Source organism: Mesocricetus auratus, unplaced genomic scaffold (genome assembly GCF_017639785.1).
Source record: "Mesocricetus auratus isolate SY011 unplaced genomic scaffold, BCM_Maur_2.0 Super-Scaffold_100013, whole genome shotgun sequence".
Classification (NCBI taxonomy): domain Eukaryota; kingdom Metazoa; phylum Chordata; class Mammalia; order Rodentia; family Cricetidae; genus Mesocricetus; species Mesocricetus auratus.
In genome coordinates, this window is record NW_024429196.1 from 51174438 (window position 1) to 51186412 (window position 11975).

General features: G+C 41.3%; 1 long non-coding RNA gene across 1 annotated transcript; it reads right to left on the bottom strand.

Moving 5' to 3' along the window:
• Positions 1–3296: 3296 nt before the first annotated feature.
• Positions 3297–10069, bottom strand: LOC121143587. Its single transcript, XR_005880831.1, has 5 exons — positions 9983–10069; positions 9228–9324; positions 8420–8498; positions 7940–8143; positions 3297–3619 (listed from the first exon to the last, which is right to left on the bottom strand). It is a non-coding gene; the product is annotated as an uncharacterized LOC121143587 (long non-coding RNA).
• Between the last annotated feature and the right edge of the window lie 1906 nt (positions 10070–11975).

Below are 11975 nucleotides of genomic sequence, written 5' to 3' on the forward strand. Positions count from 1 at the left end.
ACTGACCTTGAATTTGTACCAATAAATGAAAAACCATACCCATACCATAATTCCCCTTTTTACCATTAAAAAAAGATTGGCTGTGATCATTAACCAATTATAAACAATCCCATATAAATGAAAACAAAGGTTTATAAATAAAATGGGAATTAGGACGTCGCTCATTCCAACTGCTTCATGCTGGAAGGGGGCGCTGTTTATACCATGGGAATCATGACAAAACTCAGAAACCTGTATAAGTCCTTATTTTCGGGGTCGGTAAGACTGCATCATCTTAGCTGTCTCAATTGTTGAAATACCTGGCCCACTGCTTCCGGGGGTCTTGGTGCATCAAACTACAGAAGCCTGGAAGGAATCCTCAGCTTTTCATTTTCTGTAGAAACATAAATGAAAACTCCTTTCCCAAGTAATGTATCCTTGTACTTAAATTTTGAAGTCAAGGCATTTTCAAAAGATATAAGTTGAATTAATTCAGCAGCATTTATAATCAAGTGTATTTTAGTAGTTGTTCCTTCCTGAGCAATCAAAAAACTGAAAACCACAATAGCATACAGTATCCAGACTCTCTGTATATTTTCCATCTTTGCGTGGCTTATTTATTTATCTATTATTACTTTATTTCTTTTACTTTGATTTATTTTTCTCTGAGACAGGGTTTCTCTTTGGAAACCTGCCTGCCTCTGCCTCTGCAGCAAATCCTACCTGCGTGTGCCACCACAGCCAGCTTCTCTATTTACCACCATGCCTTTTCGTTTTCTCTCTCAATCTTACGTATATTTTTAAACACACTGTAAACCTTTAGAAGTTTTTCTTCATCCAAGTCTGACTTTACTGTAAATCTTTATGTTTTTCTGGTCATGTGTCTCATCTGTAAAACCGCGGCTGTTTTAAACTGCCTTCCAAGATGGCGGGTATAAGCGTGACTCCAGCTGCCGGCTTGGAGATGTGGTCACTGCCACTTCCAGCTGTATGTACAACTTTTAAATCGTTAGCAAAGCCTCTTAAAAGAACCTTGCTGGCCTCCGAAAAAATACAGAGAAACCCTGTCTCGTAAAAAACAAAAATAAAAAAAATATTAAAAAAAGAACCTTGCTGGTCTTTTTTGTTTTTTGTTTTTTGTTTTTTTATGCTGAGTCAGGATGACTGCCTTAAGCAAGCTTCGAGTATCTGCTTGCCGCTAGCAAAACAGAGCCCACCTGAGAAAATGCTGCTACCAAAAATCTGTGCTTCCCTTCGTTCTTCTGTTTCTAAAATTCTTTTAAAGCTTTTGTCATTCTACGTGGAAATTCATCATCCCACTCCTGACACCAAACTAATGCTGCAACGATAAACAGTACACTTACTGAAAGTAAAACTAAGTATTTATTGTAGACCAAGACTTCTGTTGTTCAATCTTTTATACCTTCCCCCGTAACGCCCCCTAGCCATGCCCAAAAGTGGGCCTGGCTAGTGACATAGTTTACCACCTAAGTCCATATACGTCTTTAGTCATGTCTACTGAGATTTTGTTACACTAACATTTTTCTTCTCACAGGTCCCCATGAGATTATCATTGTCCCATCTCAGGAGGAAGTAGTTTTGAGAATTCCACACCCCCTCTCCCTACTATTTACACCTGTTAGTGTTAGTTTTCAATTATTTTAGAGTTGGGATTGGAAGGAGGTGTTCAGATTTGGGTGTTTCTTTCAGATAAGTTTAGGTTTAGATGGGATAGATGTTTGATACATTTTGTTCATTGACACAAGTTAGTTGTTTTAAGTTTAAATATCCTTTTTAGACTAAAAGGGGAATTGTAGGAGGAAAACAATGCCACCATTAACCATGTGACTTACTAGAGGCGCATACAGATGAGGTAATAAAAGAGCAGTTTACCACACCACTAACCACACCCACTTTAGGCATGACTAAAGACGTATACGGACGTAGGCAGTGAACTACGTCACTAGCCAGGCCCACTTTTGGGCATGGCTAGGGGGCGTTACAGGGGAAGGTATAAAAGATTGAACAACGGAAGTCTTGGTCTCTTTTTCCGGCTTTCGGCTTCCAGTTCGGCGGCAGAAAACTACTCGATTCATGTGGGTTACTTGTTTGGTATCTTGTGAGTAATTTCTACAATAAATACTTAGTTTTACTTCCAGTAAGTGTGCTGTTTATTGTTGCAACATCAGTGTGCAAAGGCCTGAGTTTATTTTCAGCACTCAGTAAAATTGGTGCACACTGAAGAGGCAGGGGGACCAGGAGTTCAAGGTCACTCTCTGCTACATAGCAAGTTTAAGGCAAGCCTAAAGACATGAGCCTCTACCAAAAGCAACCAAAAATACATAAATGAAAGCAAGCAAGCAAAGATGTAATTCTCCACTGCCCTAGCTTGACTGGTTTTTTGTTTGTTTGTTTTGTTTTGTTTTGTTTTGTTTTTAAAGACTGGTAGCTAATCTAGGTGCAGGCCTTTAATCCCAGCACTCCAGAAGCAGAGGCAGGTAGGTCTCTGTGAGTTTGAGAACAGCCAGGGCTACGTAGAGAGATCCTATCTCAAAAAGTTAAAAAAATAAAAAAAGAGACTGGTAGCTAACTGCCCAGGAAAAATGAGTAAGCATGGAGTCTAACAGTCAGTGGAAGTCCCTGGGCAGACTTTCCTCTTTGTAGTAGATTGGTTCGTTCACCTGTGAAGAGGACTCTAGGGCTGGTATTTGAATAGGAAGTAAGAGCAAACCTACAGGAAATCAAACTGTGAATAAAGGAGAATTAAAATAAAAATTGACAGCGTAGTTCACAGAATCAGAGCTGTGGCTCAGCTGTCTGGAAGTCACTGCTATCATACGCTTTGGACACGAGACATGAAAAATTGCCTAGCTGGGTCTTGGCAGAGGGCTTGCGAGAAGCACATTTGTCTGCACTTTGTCGGGCCTGTGACATTGGGAAGGCAAGGGGCTGGTGAGAATGTTGACAGGCTGATAAGTTTCTTTGGAAACAGCCTGTGAGGGCTGCCAGGAATGCAAGGCTTTCTGGTTCCCCAGCTCGATCCCCCATGTTGTACAAGCACAGCAATGCAATTTTAAAATAGCTCTTAGACAAAGGCTGCCTCACTTGACATCAGGGACTCAGCCCTTACCCTGCCTCTGTAACTAACGGGAGTACAAAGAATGCTTAACTTCTCCAGATTCTGTGTTTAGGTTGGGCTGTGGAGCGAAAGGAATTGGTTTCTTGGTAGGCTTAGGGCTGAGAAGGAGGAAATGCTTAGTCAGCGCTTCTCCTAAGGTCTTAGCTTGTTTCTTTTAATGAGCTCTAAAATGCTATGCTCATCACCACAAATGTAGGTTTATTTATTTAAAAAAAAAGGGGGTTTTCACACATGTAGCTTACGGTCTTCCAGTCATAGTAACTCTGGTGTGTAATTGACTCCAAATTCAATGACCTTCAGGTGTCCTTGACAGTCACATGAAGACAGAAGCAGGGACTAAAGTTTTGCAGCATCAAATACATGGAGTCCTGAGATGATCCCGGGGACTGGAAGGTATTGTGGCTTGAATGTGAATTGTCCCCCACAGGCTCTCTTGTCTGAACACTTGGTCTCCAGATCATTGAGCTGCTCATGAAGGTTTGAAACCTTTAGGAGGTGGAGCTGCAATGGAAAAAGAGAGTTCCTGGGGGTGGGCCTTGAGGTTGGGTAGCACAGTCCCACCTCCTAACTTAAGTCATATGAGACTTTGTTTTTTTCATGATTTGTATTTGGTAACTTGATCACAGGTTCTCAAGTGGGAACTTTGCAGAAAGAGAAATTATGTTCTGTTGCAATGTCAAAAGCTTGGAAATGCCTGTATGGCTGTCATTCTAGTCTGAACACAGTGGAATCAGACACAAGTTTTTGTGGCTTGTATATTGATCATGTGGTCTTTGAGGTTCACCATACTCTGACTGTTGGCATTCCATTATCTTTCTTTCCCCACCCCTCCCTGTTGGCTTTATTGTGAGGATGTACCACAGTGTGTTTATCCATTTACCCAAGAGGATAACTGGAGCACGTCTACCTCTTTGTTTCTGGGTGTTTGGTTGGTTGGTTTTGGTTTTTCAGGACAAGGTTTCTCTGTGTAGTCCTGGCTGTCCTCGAACTCACGGAGATCCACCTGTCTCTGCCTCCTGAGTGCTGGGATTAAAGGTGTGTGTTACTACCACCCAGCTGCCCATCTTCTACCTCTTAGCTGCCGTGAATACAGTTGCTGCAAACATGGGTGTGCATGGGAGTTGAATATTTTATTCTTTTGTCAATGGAGTTCTTATGCTCATGTCTCATTCAGAACTAAAATAATATAATTATTAGTTATTAATAGCCTCAAAGAGACTCCCAGGGTCATAAATCAACTCTGCTAGTGAGTTTTTCTACTATCCTGCTCCTTTAAAGCCCCTTTCAAAGCAACCCCCTATGCACATTGGTGGTTTCAACACCTGTTTTCCTGTTTACACTAATAAGTACAATCTCTATCTCTTTGCCAAAGGGTGCTTCAATTCATACTTCTGGGATAGAGTTGATTTCTGCCTTCCACTTTAGATATCTACATTCCAAAGTAAAGACTAGTGTTTTAAGACAGACATTGTGTCCCAGAACTTCTCCATCTAGGTTATCCTGGCAGATTCCAAGTGGGATTCTATAAGGAAGGCTGTATTCTTCATGTTTTCATTTCAGGGCATGCCTCTGCTACTTCCCTTAGTCCTGAAACAGAGACTTAAGGGCATATATTCTCCCCCTAATGTGTTCAGTAGGGCTTGTATACACAAGCTTACCTGTCATTTTGGTTTCTAAAAGTAGTCAATTCTGTTTAAAGGTTAAAGCCTGTTGTTTATGTGAGACAGATGGGTTCAGGCCATGGAGAATTTCAGACCAATTAAACCACAGCAGAGAACAGGAAGGGTACAGAGGTCATGATGTGGGGACAGAGATCAGTCCTTTTATTCTGTCACTATGTCTAAACCTTCCCAGATGTCATATTCAAAAAAGTAACGGAGCCTAGTATGGTGGCACATACCTATAGTCCTAGCACTCTGGAAACAGAGACAGGGAGGGGATCATGAGCTTGAGACTAACATATCTGCCACCTCAAAAAGACCAAATGCACATGTGTGTGAGTATACAAAAAAAACCAGAAGGCCCACTTGAACGTGTCATTCAAGAGTATTCACTCCCTGTCCCATTGTTCTGTCACATATGTTTGGTTCGCCATATAATCACTCTGTGCCTCAGTTTCCTAGTTTTCAATAAAGGTTTAATAGCAATAACTATATTGTCATTCTGATTATTAATTGGCATCTATAGATGTTGAAAGGAATAACTTGCACACATTCAGCTTTCTTTGTATCAGCAGATCACAAATAGGAAAGAAAAGACTGCATATTCTCTGCATGTGACCGTACCATGAACTCCCCCAACACACACTACACACACACACAAGCCAGACCACACACACAACACATACACACAGCACACACCATACCACACACAGAACACACACCATACACAAACAACACCATACCACACCACACACCACACACTACACATACACACACATTGCCAGTGGTGGCCTGCAGAGAATTAGGAGCAAGGCTAAAACCATTGAGGACTTGGAAGTATGTATAGCTTAAGAATGGCAGTTTTTACATTTTTCCCTGAGTGTTTAGTGGTGCCAATGTGTGAAACAAAGGCCTGCTAAGGAGGAGGCTGTGTCTTATACCAGGCCCCAAATGGGTGCACCAAGTGGAACCCCAGTGAAATGAATGTCTCTGCTTCCACAGGCTTCTTGCCTCCTTTCCTGGCCATTTCTTCTGACTCCTTTCATGCTTCCTTCCTGCCAGACCCTCCCACTGATCCTCAAGGAATACCCAGGGCCTGGCCTGCCCTTATCTTTTACATAAACAGTCTTTGACTTTTATGGATCATAAAACTGCTTGCAGATATCCAATTTAGCACAACCTACTTCCATTAACAGCATCATTTAACACTTCCTTCACACTACAGGGATCTAAAAGGTTTAGTAGCCCAAAGAGAACCCAAACAAACCCAAAGAGTCTTCATGAGGAAGAGGCTGTAAATCAGAGGTTTATGTTCCCATGTAGGAAAACTGATACCTTTTGAAAATGACAACAGTAGTTTTCTGAGTGTCACCACAGGATAACTGTATAAATGGGATGTTTCTCTGTTGTCTAAGTGCTTCCCATGAATCTACTGATATTTTAATTATTCTCTATGGCCCCATGGCCCCACACGCAATGCCTGTACAGGGCCACTCAGGCCAGGGCCTGGAGGACTTTCTGGTCCTGCATCCTGGCTCTGCCAATGGCCATGATATGTAGGTTTAAACTAAGTTTCTATCATTCTATTTATTAACAAAGACTCAGAAGTCAGATGTGGTGGGTGAAAACGTGCTAGAACAGAGAGGCTGAGAAGAAACCAGCTGACCTTGTTTTTTGGCTGGAGACCTAGCCAAAACCAAAACCAACAGAAAGCCAAACTCAAGTTTTCTCCCTTTTCTTCCTGTGTGCCTTCTCTATCCAAATTGATTGCTTCTCTATGACCAATTCTAGTCACCTAGCTACTAGCTCTGTCCCTGATTCAAGGTAAACTATTTAATAGTCTCAGAGTGTCACAGTGTGATCAAACTTCCCACAACATTTTCCCCTTTTTGTCTAAATAAAAAGGAAAGTGTTTTTTTGTTGTTGTTGTTTTCCTCTGGTATAGTAAAACTATATACAATAAAGACAATTATCAGGTAAGAATTACATTCACAATAACCAGTCCACATGTATTTGGCAAATTTGAAGAAAGTACTGTATTATCTATTCTATCTTAGAATTTTATATCTAAACCAGTTTTTATCACAACTTATATTACCATCCTAAAGACATCTTTTTTAGAACTCAAAACATCTTATTAGATAAACAACTTAAGCTTTTATGTCTCTTAATCTTGTAAGCTTTACATCTCTTTTATGAGTTTTCTTTTCTGAACTTGGTAACAAGGAAACTGTAATTATAACTATCTAATCGTCAACCCCATCAGAGACTCAAGAAGGATATAGTATTACCTGAGTAAACAGGAAGTGCAGAGCAAACAACTTCCAAAACTATAGAAATGATAGAGGCATCTCATTGACTGGACAGTCACCCAAGGTTCCTCCGTAGCATTTGGTCATCCGTCTTTAGCCTAAGGCCTACAATATCTGACAGACTTTTTTTTGTGAAACAGGAACTTTGAAAGACTATTCTACCTTGTCTTGACAAACTTCAGCAGTCACCTTCTTTTGTGTCCTGCTTGTCAAATTTAGATAGCATACTATCAGCAGTTGAGGCAAGGGCAGTTTTCTTGCCCAGTAGCTACCTTTGCCACATAGAAAGAAAACTCCATATGGAGGTTCTTCAATGCCCAACATCCTTTTTTGAAGTAGATTGGTGCTGTCAGGAGCAGATGTATCTCACTGTCATGAAAAGCCTTATGTTATTAAAAATACTTTTAAATGTCATGTTCTGTAGGTCTCTGAAGTGTTCGAAGACCACCTATCTATCTAAAAAAAATATTGGTTTAACCTTGAAAACTTAGCTAACATGAATATAAGTTTGATCATTTTAGTTAACTACTAACCTGTATTAATTATCCTAAGTAGTTTGTAATAATAGTTTTCAAGGGCTAGAACTTACATTTTAAATGAGCTGTATAGGTACAATACCTTAAACAAGAGTAGAAATATATGTACAATATGGTATAATAAAAAGAACCTTAAATTTATATCAATATACAAAAATACCTTAAACAAAAGTAGAAACATTTATACAGTATAACAAAGGTAACCTTAAATTTGTATCAATATACAAAAATCCACACCAATGTAAAATATTCAGAAGGTGCAATCAAGCTGTAAATCTGGAGGGAACTGCTCTTGGCCTCTGTCTTCTCTACCTGTTGAATCAGGTGCTGCATCAGCGTGCCTTGTGGTCCTAGGGCCCATGACTCTGCAAATATTGGAGTGTCGTATGCCAGGTCCTGTGGACTCAGGAGCTGACTGCCTTAGGAAGCCTTCAAAGCCCAGCACTGCTTTCTTCTCTACACATTGTTTCTTCTCAACAGAGGCTGACCAGCTCACTCATGTCTACCTTCTGTGCTCTGCCAGGCAGGAATTTTAAGAATTTTTAAAATAAAAATAAAGTTAGAACAAATTCTGCCTTGGGAGTTATGATTAAGGGTACACAGGAAAGCACTGAGGCCACACAGGTACTAATATTCTACTGAATATAAGTGCAAAGAGGCAGAGGGGAAAACGGTGGAAAGAAATGCTGTGCTTCCTGGCACAGGTTTCATAAACATGAAGGCAAAAATGAATTTGTATCTAAAAGAACAACTTAGAGGCTGGAGGTGTAGCTCAGTTGGCAGAGTGCTTACCTGGTATGCCCAGGGTCCTGGGTTTGATCCCCAGCTCTCTATGAACCAGATATTGTGGTGCAGGCCTGGGATCCCAGCTCTGGAGAGGTGGAGGAAGGAGGATCAGAAGTTCTATGTCAACCTCAGCTGTGTAGTGAGTTTGAGGTCGCCTGGACCATGTGAGAACCTATCTCAAAAACGATAGAAGTTCATCTTTATGTTCCCAGGTTGTCTATGCCTTCATGATAACCATGAAAACTGCATGTTTGATACATGTGTTACTGCTCCCCATGGTTTAGCAGCAAAGTGCTGGTCTACTTTCATCTTACCTGAGGAACCTGAGGATAATCCATGTTCGTTCCTATTTCACATTTAGGGAGGGGTGAGCGTGACTCCCCACCCCTACCATGGCTGATATAATGAGTTCCTTGTGCCTAGAAATAAATGTATGCTGGGGGAAGTCATTAGACTGGGATATTTTTAGAAAAAATGGGTACAGGTAGTTCAGCTGTTACATTCTGTAATCTTTCTTAGACTTCTTTTCTTTCTTCACCCTTATCCTTCTTTGCACAATTACAATTTAGGGAATGCCTGGAGGTAAGACTTGCTTTCAAATCCCTGCTCTGCCATTCATTCACTAAACAGATCAAATTACTCAATGTCAAGTTTCTCAGTCAGAGTCCTCCACTTCTCTGAGTCTGGATCGTTTTCTGGTGCAGCCTGTCTTAATGACTGAGTAAGTCTCTGGCCGTGAGACATCACCTGTCCCTTCACCACAACTTGGGGGTGGTGAGAGAGGGAGGCAGCAGGGGTGGGGTAGGGGACTCACAGTTAAGAGGATGTAGGTCCAACACTATGATCACATGGCATCCGGCAGTTCCGTGGAGGCAGGAGTATTTAGCGGGACCTCCGCCCTTCTGGGCAGACTAGAAAACAGATGGGACACAGGCTAAGCTGTAAACCCCTAGACCCATCCCCTTCCTCCAATGAGGTCTCCCATCCCCCCAAGTAGCAACCATACCTAAGGACCAAGTGTTCAAAGAGGAACCTGTTGGGAGCATTTTCTACCCAAACTGTTATAGCCCTTGTTAGTGCAATTGTCTTTTGATGCCCCCAAAGTCTGAAAGCCTTTGGATAAATTCCAAGGAGGAGTCTACACAGCTGACATTTTAAGGAACAACCCAAGAAACTCCTCCCTGTGTCTGGTTCCACCTTCATCCTGACAGCCAGGTCTATGCTGTGGAACTCAAAGTTTCTTCCCACCATAACGTCAACAGGGTGAGTCTCAAGTCAGCTCTTTGTATTCTGCTGTAGACCTGACTGCTCTTCTCTCAAGAGGTCTCAGTTTAGTTTGTCCTGGAAGCTTGTTTATTGCCTATGTCAAGCTGTGAAAATATTACGGGCTTTCTTTGTTTGATAGTAAGAGTTTTACTGTGTAGCTCCAGCTGGCCTGGAAATCAGGCTGGCGTAGAAGTCACGAAGAATCTGTCTTCCTCTGCTTCCTAAGTGTTATGATAAAGAGAGGGGGGAACCTTGGGGTATTTCATGGCAGTTGAGGGTGACTGAGGTGGGGGACAAACATACCAGGTAGACAGCGCTTAGTGATAAGTTTTATTAGAAAGGGAAAGCGGAGGAAGGAAAGAGAAAAGAGGGAAAAAGACACAGACAGAGAGAACAGAAGGGAAGAGGGAGACAGGAAAAGTCCTGTCTGCCCCAAGGGAACCGTGGGAAAGAGAAAGGAAAAGAGAGAGAGTGTAAGTGGGCAGGGGTCTTTCTTTTAAAGGGGTCCTTTGCACCCGAGTGCAGACTGGTAGTCATGGAACCCTGGGCTGACCAGGGTACTGCCTGAGTGCATTCAGGTGACAGGGGCAGGCCAGCATAATGCCTGAATCTTTACACTAAATGCAGAGACAAAAGGTAGCATGTATACCATGTCCATCCCCTGGAAAAGCTTTGAAAGCACTTTTCAGCCAAGAACAAGTTTTTTTTATTGTTGCTTTTATTGTTGTTGTTGTTTGTTTTTTAGAAGGAACTATATTTTGCCAAGGTAAAATAATTTTCTTTAAACACAGCAATGTAATAATATTAAAGTATTCACTATCATTAATTATAAATAACTAGGAAACATAATTTCACTTTTCTTCTAACTTCTTTTTAAATTGAAAGCAGTTGGGTTAGGAACACAATATACTATCTCAGCCACCCAGAGCTGACAAGGCAGTCTGAACATAGACAGGAATTCACAGGGCATGGACTCCTTTATTTCTTTTGCTGTTTCAGACAGGGATTCTAGTAACCTGGGGTGACCTTGAACTTGCTACATAGCTGAGGCTGATCTTGAATAGCTGATCTTAACTCTGCCTCCCAAATGCTGGGATTACAGGTATTCACCAACACATGGCTCTTAATTTGTTTAAATTTTACTCTGACATAAAGCTGTAGGAGATGCTAAACCTTCTAAAAAAGGAAGGAACAAGACAAAATAAGTAGAAGGCAGGTATTCCCAGAAAAATTTAACAGGGAGGTCAGGGAAGAAAATAAGAATTAATAACAATGTGAACCAGGTACCATGGCACACACCATTGACTCCAGAACTCTAGAGGCAGAGCCAGACTGACCTTGTGAGTTCCAGGCCAGCCTGATCTGCTAGCTGAGTTCCAGATCACCCAGGGCTACACAGTGACCTCATCTCAAACAAAACAAGAAACAAAGGGAGAGCTGGGTAAGAGCAGTTGTTCACCTGTGAGGACCTGAGTTCAAACTCTCAGATACCACAGTAACAGCCAGACTTGTGGTTCTATAACCCCTGTACTGTGAGGGGTAGAGACAAGAGGTTAAACAGGGCTTGGAGGCTGCCAGCTTTGCTCCCAAGTTTGCTGAGAAACCTGTCTCAAGGCGATAAAGCAGAATGAAATAGAGTAGGACACTGGACATCCTCTGCCTCAACACCACACAGACCACACATACATGCACCCCACACTAGTCATGCGCACACACTTTTTTTTTAAATTAAAGTTGAAAAACCAAAATGGGGAGAGACAAAGAGTAGTACAGAGAACATTTATATTCGAGGGATTAACTGTCTTAATACCAATGTTATTATTACTTTCTAGTAGCCATCTGTTAGGCTCATGACTCTTTAGAAAAAAAATTCTTGAATCTGGTTTTCAATCTTTGTGATTCTAAAATTAGCTATGCATTTATTTCAAACTTGTACAAGCACAAGTGAGAAACTTATAAAGAAGCAAGGTCATTGTTTTTCTAGTATAGAGTGTTTTCTCTAAATCCAAAAAGTGTTTCTCTTTCAGCTATTATTTCTTATTAAAGATTGCTAGCCAGCCATGAACAGCAAGTGGCCATTAGCTGTCACTGACTTCCTTAGTATCTGGGAGAGTTGACCACCAACCATGAAGACATTTAACTGTTAAGATGGAGGGAGGAATGGGTGTGTTGGGGGGGCAAAAGGGACCCCTTCCTGAGAGTGAGGGTAAATTTAATGGGAAAACCTTTTCCTAAATTAATTTGTATTTTAATTGAAATATAAAGACACAAAATACATATGAATGACACACTACAT